The 6,501-nt window shown below is 30.0% G+C and overlaps 1 long non-coding RNA gene and 1 pseudogene across 3 annotated transcripts; one reads left to right on the top strand and one right to left on the bottom strand.

Annotated features, from left to right (window-relative positions):
* Positions 1–1,089: 1,089 nt before the first annotated feature.
* On the bottom strand, positions 1,090–3,449 carry LOC149884005 (uncharacterized; annotated as a pseudogene). Its single transcript, XR_016455419.1, has 2 exons — positions 3,199–3,449; positions 1,090–2,758 (listed from the first exon to the last, which is right to left on the bottom strand). The product of XR_016455419.1 is annotated as an uncharacterized LOC149884005 (transcript).
* Positions 3,450–3,614: 165 nt separating this feature from the next.
* LOC149884004 (uncharacterized) lies at positions 3,615–4,523 on the top strand. 2 transcript variants are annotated; one of them, XR_016455462.1, is made up of 2 exons: positions 3,615–3,964; positions 4,320–4,523. It is a non-coding gene; the product is annotated as an uncharacterized LOC149884004 (long non-coding RNA). The 2 variants fall into 2 exon arrangements; XR_016455461.1 differs by lacking the exon at positions 3,615–3,964 and adding an exon at positions 4,051–4,124.
* The last annotated feature ends 1,978 nt before the right edge of the window (positions 4,524–6,501 follow it).

Below are 6,501 nucleotides of genomic sequence, written 5' to 3'. Positions count from 1 at the left end.
AGGCGGAAGCCACTGGGGGCCGCCGTCAGAATATATTTTGGAGGCAAGATGATTTGAAGGGTCTTACGACTGGCGGATCTAATGAGCTGTTGCGGCCTGTTTATGAAGGCCTTGAAATTACGGAATGAAAAATTTTATAAAAATAAGACCGAATGATAAAACACGGACGATCTCGAAAAATTTACTTAAGTCTAAGGGTCTGCGTCTCGGAATCGTTTTCTCGAAATGAACCGGGAAAAGCGTAACGAGACGAGAAATTTCCCGGAAAAAAATAACGAGACAAAGGAAACAATTATCCCGGAATAAAGTTATAAATCGGGACATAAATTTTTTCTCGGAATTTAAAAACTGTGTCCCGGATAATTACGAAACGTTACGAGACAGATCAATTATATTAACTAGATATCTAACTCGCGCTTTCGCAGTGAAGAAAATTTTTTGCCAGCCAGAAATGACGCACAGTGATTCAAAACAACAACAAAAATCAGGGGCGGATCCAGGATTTATTTCTCCTTCGGCAATTTTTTTTTTTTAAATGACCGCCCCCTGGCCCCATAACCCAATTTCTCCCAGACACTAAAACTCTCAGATACCAAATAAACACTATCTATCCTCCGTTAATTATTCGTAAACTCTCCTTCCCACTCGGATTCATACTTTTAAAAAGTTTCCATTTCCGTTTAAGTTTTCACTTTGTCTAGGCGTGGGGGGCTACCAACGCATAGCTCCCCCAATGGAACCACCCTATTTGCATGATTTGAAATGACTTTTTCTTGATGATAGCTTACCTTTATAAAAATAAGAACACAATTTCTATAGTAATTTTAATTAAAATAATCTTAGTGATGTTCAGATTAAAATCAGCGCTACCATCATCAGCGCATTATATAGCATCAGCGCTAACGGTCTTTTTTTATTTGCCAATTTTTAGTCAATTTGAGGATTACTATTATCATTCATATATGGCTAAAGACACTTCTCTTCTGTCAAATAATGGATTTAATGGAACTTTAATTAATCAGCTTAAATTAAACTATTTAGTTTTTTAAACTATTCATTAAGTTGCAAAACGAAAAGAAAACCAAGAGCTTTATAATTAAAGACAAATTTTTTAATTGAATATAACAAAATATATAACAATAAATATAACGTAAAGTTTATACAATCTCTGAATCACGGAAGTGTTCATATTCTCACGAAAGGTTTAACCTACGATTACCATTTCTTTGCACTAATTTTTTAATAACTTCTTGAGTATCTGGAACTATATCTCTATGTGTATACATCAATGCTAAACCATTCAAACGATCTCCAGACATAGTTGATCTTGACCAGGTTTTCAATCTGCAAAGACTTGAAATAGATCTTTCACAAGAACATGTAGTCACAGGTGAAGTTGCTAATAACCTCTTGACCTCTACCTAATAACCTAATGACCTCTTAGAGCAAGTCCTTGACGGCCACACAAAATAATAGTATCAATTATTGGTCCAAGTTTTTTTTTATTCTCAGATATCTCTGCAAGGGTGTTTTGATCTATGATATCATAAATAGGTTTTGTATCACCAGCAGCTTGCCTCATAACATCATTAAATAGACTCTGCGTTTGAGAATGCAAACCGTTAATGTTTGGATCACAATGGTGTTTTAAGGCTGGGAAAGCGTCATTAAAATTTTTCAGTGGTTCTTTAAATAACACTGAAACTTTGTAATTCTTTGTTGGAAAATCATCTCCAAATAATACACATGGCAAGCAAAATCTACCATTTAATTTTTTAGAATAACAAAGCCAAGAAAATGTCTCTAGCCATTTGATTGAAAACTTTCTATTGTTTTTGCCTTGTGGAAAATTGAAAGAATTATCTGGGATAAACACATTCTTTACTAAATGAAGAATTTTTTGACGAAACAGAATTTTGTTACATTGTAACTCTCTTCGTAGTTCTCGAAAATTTGCAACATCAAATTCGTCAAAAGATTTATTAACAAAGTCAATTGAGCTTTCAACATTAGGTACAATCAAGCATTTATTAATATCACCATTGAAATTATCTTTTGCAGACAAATCTAATTCAGATGTTGTTGAAGATTTAGTAGCTCCTTTAGAGGATAAAAAAATTCAAAAACAGTTGCTTTTTTTCCTTTGTTGGAGTTTCATCAAACTTTTTTAATTTGGCTGGCATCATAACAGAAAAAAAATTTCTTTTACGTGACACTTTTAAATCATAAACAACAAGCGGTACAAAATGATTTGGTGTAAAAGCAACCCCTGATGGTAACTTACCTACCTGACAGAACATTATATGTATTACTTTGTTTCTTGTTGGCTTCAACTCGGTAACCCTTGGTTTTATTATTCTGTTAAATGCAAAAAAAAAAACGATCAAGTCCAAATTCAGGATAATGACAAAAAATTTGTGAATTGACAACAGATGAAAGACCTAAGATACACATAAAAGATGACCATTGATTTTCAAAGCAATTATTAATTGCTTCCGACCGAACACATTCTTCATTTTTAGTGATATCTTGATCAACAACAGTTTTAGACAATGTCATCTTTAAAATGTTATCATAAGAAAAAAAAATATATTTACCACTGTTAATTATATCATTAAATATTGGATGTTTCGAATAAAAATCAGCATTAATATACAATTCCATTGAGGTGAGAACCCTTAAAATATCCACTAATGAATTATTTCCCACAATAACTAATGATACTGAGCTGTAGAGACAGTTACCAGATGAAGTTGATCTAAAATGAATTTAAAAAATGAATATACTTTTACATTTAAAAATAACAATACTTACATATGTATATGTGGCTTTATTATTATGGATTTCTTGATATATATATATATATATATATATATATATATATATACATATATATATATATATAAAAGTAGCTTTTGCAGTTGAATTCTAGTTCATATTCAATATGAACTAAAATTCAACTCAATCAATATAATATTAAAAAATTATTTTATAATCTGTAAAACTGACTTATGCTTTGCTAGCAAAACTTGAACAACATGCTATGCATATTAAAACCTCTGATTAAACAACTTAATGTAAATAAAGCAGTATTGCTTTATACATAAAACCTCTAATTTAATAACAATAAAAATAAAGCATTATTTCTTTATTTACATTAAGTTATTTAATCTGAAGTATAAGCAAATAATAACTTACAGAATAGGTACAAGTTTATTTGATTTTGCATTTTTGCTTAAGTATGCTTCTGCGAAGATATTTCGCTTTAGATGAACTTGATTAATTAATAAATTTAAGTTTTCTTCAGTTAAAAAACACAGAGAATCAACTTCAAAGGACAACTTCTTGTTAATCTCCTCGAGAGTAGCTATATCGTTTCTCTCTAAAGCAATTCGTACATTATCAAAAATATTAGACATCTTAATGTAGAAATTCGAAAAGAGCAAAAACCCTAACCTAATCGGACAAATTTGTTTAATTTCCAGACTTTTTATGCCTAAATTATAACCCAATCGACCCAATTTTAATTTAAGTAAACATATTTTCTTTATTTCCAGATTTTTTAAGCATCAACTAAAACCCAACCGGCCAAATTTTAATCCAATCCACAGTGGGCCAGGTGGTAGACAAAACCTCAAAAAAAAATATTCGAAATACTTCCAACTACTTAGTATATTATGTATATAAGAGCATAATGTATGGTTTAAAACATTATTTGTAGTTTGATAGTACATCATAAATGTACAAATATCATTTACAATTGAATATATTTAGAAATTCATTTATTAATTTTTATAATAGATATATCACCTACAACTATGACAATGAATAACCTTTAAACTATTTAACATATGCGAAATTAATTGACACATTATTAAAATTTAATTTTATAGCTTTACGAAAAATACCACCACAAATTCCAAGGTCTTGTATTAAACTCACAGTTTCATTTTGAAATATAAAGGCAAGATTCTTATTTATATTATCAAAATATTATATTAAAAGTGGCGCATATAGTTTAGAACCTGCTGGAACAGCTTATTAATGTTAAAATAAGTTAATACAATATATGTACAGCCTGTTGGTGGTGTTTAATTCTGCTCTTAGCTGCCCCTTTAAGTTTGGTAAACATTTAAAAAAAGATATTTTCGTAAAATGCTATTCGCGACAAACCTATTTTTTTGGTTTTAGGTAATAATAGGTGCTGTGCTTATTATACTGGCCTAATTAAATGTAGCTGAAATGAAAATAATGGCCATATTCATGTTATATTAGTTTATAGTGGTTGCACTAATTATGTTAAAATCATTTTTTTGTAGTTGATATGAAGATAAGTGATGTCCATAAACGTATACGGCATGACCAACTAAAACCTAGTGATAAATCATTTTCTTTGTCTGTAGAAGCTATTCTAGTCTCTATGAATTTGGGTTCTACTGGATGTGCTGCGTTTTTAAAAGTATATCAAAAGAAATGGAAGGATGCAAACCGGGGAAATATAAAGTTGGAAATATAAGGAAATATAAAGCCTTCATTCCTGGATTAGGTTTTTTGAAATGGTATTACATATTGGAATACAAGCTGGAAACTCAAAAGTGGCAGTCTAGAGCTATTGAAGATAAGGAAAATGTTAAGCAAATGAAGAAACGTATCCAGACAGAATTTATGAACCAAATAGGACTGGTTGTGGATTTCCCAAAAAGTGGAGGATCTGGTAAGTGAAATTACATAAATACTTGTATATGAATCATCAGGTTAACTATCACATATATGCAATTAGTAGGTACCAGTAATGATGGAAACACCGCCCGACGAGCCTTTGCAGGCTATCAATCAACTGCCAAAATTTTGAAAGTAGATGAAACTCTTTTATTTTATTTTTACATCATTCTAGTCACTTTATCATCTGGATTTCAAATTGGTACTGTCAAGTTTAAAGAGTTTTGTATTACTGCTCTTAAACTTTACATATCTAAGTATTCCTGGTATTACATGTCACAATCAGTACACAAAATTTTAGTTCATGGCCATGCCATTATTGCTAGACAGTACTTGCCAATTGGACTGATGTCAGAGGAGGCACAAGAGGCCCGCAACAAGGATTTTAAAAAGTTTAGGGAAGATTTCAGTAGAAAGACTTCTAGAATAGAGACAAATCGCGACCTGGTTAACAGACTACTTGTATCTAGTGATCCTGTCATAACATCATTAAGAAAAGGTCATAACAAAAATAGTAAGAGTTTTAAAAAAATCCCCAGTGAAGTTCTGGCTTTGCTGAGGGAATCAGCTCCACCTTCTTCTTATTCTTTGTAGCTAAACACAATTTGTTGTTTGATTTTTGAAAAGAAGTTTGATTTAAAAAAATTTTTTTTACTAAGCCTATTAATTGTAATTTTGTCATTAAAAATTAAAATATTCTTGATAAAAATAAATATTATTTCATATATAATGATTATTTACATATCTAAATGGATTTGGGGAGCAATTGGGTAATAATTAGGTTTTGTCCACCATATCCTATATATCTGGCCCACTATGCAATCAGTCTAATTTTTATAATTTCCAGACTTTTTAAGCCTCAGATTAGGCGAAATTTGTTTCGCCTTATGCATGAAAAAGCCATTCCGCCTAATCAGAGTTTTTGACACTATCGCTCATTTCCGCGGTTTGCAATCTTGTTATTTGCCAACTTTGTGCAACCGTAAAGCATAAAAAGATCTGAAGTTTCAAAAATATAAAGTAACACATTAACTATTATAAAATACTTCTCCTTAGGCGGCCGTCTAATCCGCCGTACTGTAGATCCGCCACTGAAAATGGTACTAAACCCCTCACAATTTTTTGATAAATATAGCGCCCTTTTTTAAATAATATTAAATTAGAATGATCATTTATTTAAAAAGTAAAAGCAGTATTTTAATAAAACTTATATTTTACCTTTTTATGGTTAAAAGAAATTAAAAAATTTAATATTATTTTCGAAGAAATCTAAAAAATGAGAGATTTTTATTTAGTAAAAATGGAGAACTTTTAATCTAAATTAAAGTCTATATTTACTTTGAAGATAATCTTATAACTTTATATATTTTTTGAAGAAATACAAATGTCAATGAACCCATAAAAACCTTGTCTTCCGCCATTTTTTAACAGTGGTTTATTATATCAAAACAAATGAAAATAGCGGAAAACAAGGTTTTTATGGACTAATTGACATTTGTATTTCTTGAATTTGAGTTTTTAACTTGTATGACTTGTTTCAACATATCAAATATAGTTTCAAGAAACATATTTTTGTCATCATATGCTACTTAGAAATTTGTTAAAATGTTTTAACTTGAATAATGATTTATTATTCAAGAAGTGCTAGATATTTGAAATAGCATTACTTAATAACTTCAGTATTTCCTGTATAATATACAAGTAACATTATTTACTTAAACATTATAGGGAACGTAATGTGATAATTGTCAAAGAAGTTATAACATACAATGTTAAACAGTG

The sequence above is a fragment of the Hydra viridissima genome, unplaced genomic scaffold (assembly GCF_058129835.1).
Source record: "Hydra viridissima isolate aposymbiotic clone 2 unplaced genomic scaffold, HvirCarnegie_v1 scaffold_9, whole genome shotgun sequence".
Taxonomy (NCBI): domain Eukaryota; kingdom Metazoa; phylum Cnidaria; class Hydrozoa; order Anthoathecata; family Hydridae; genus Hydra; species Hydra viridissima.
Note: the sequence above shows the minus strand (reverse complement) of the source record. Positions and strands in the feature narration are given on the sequence as shown.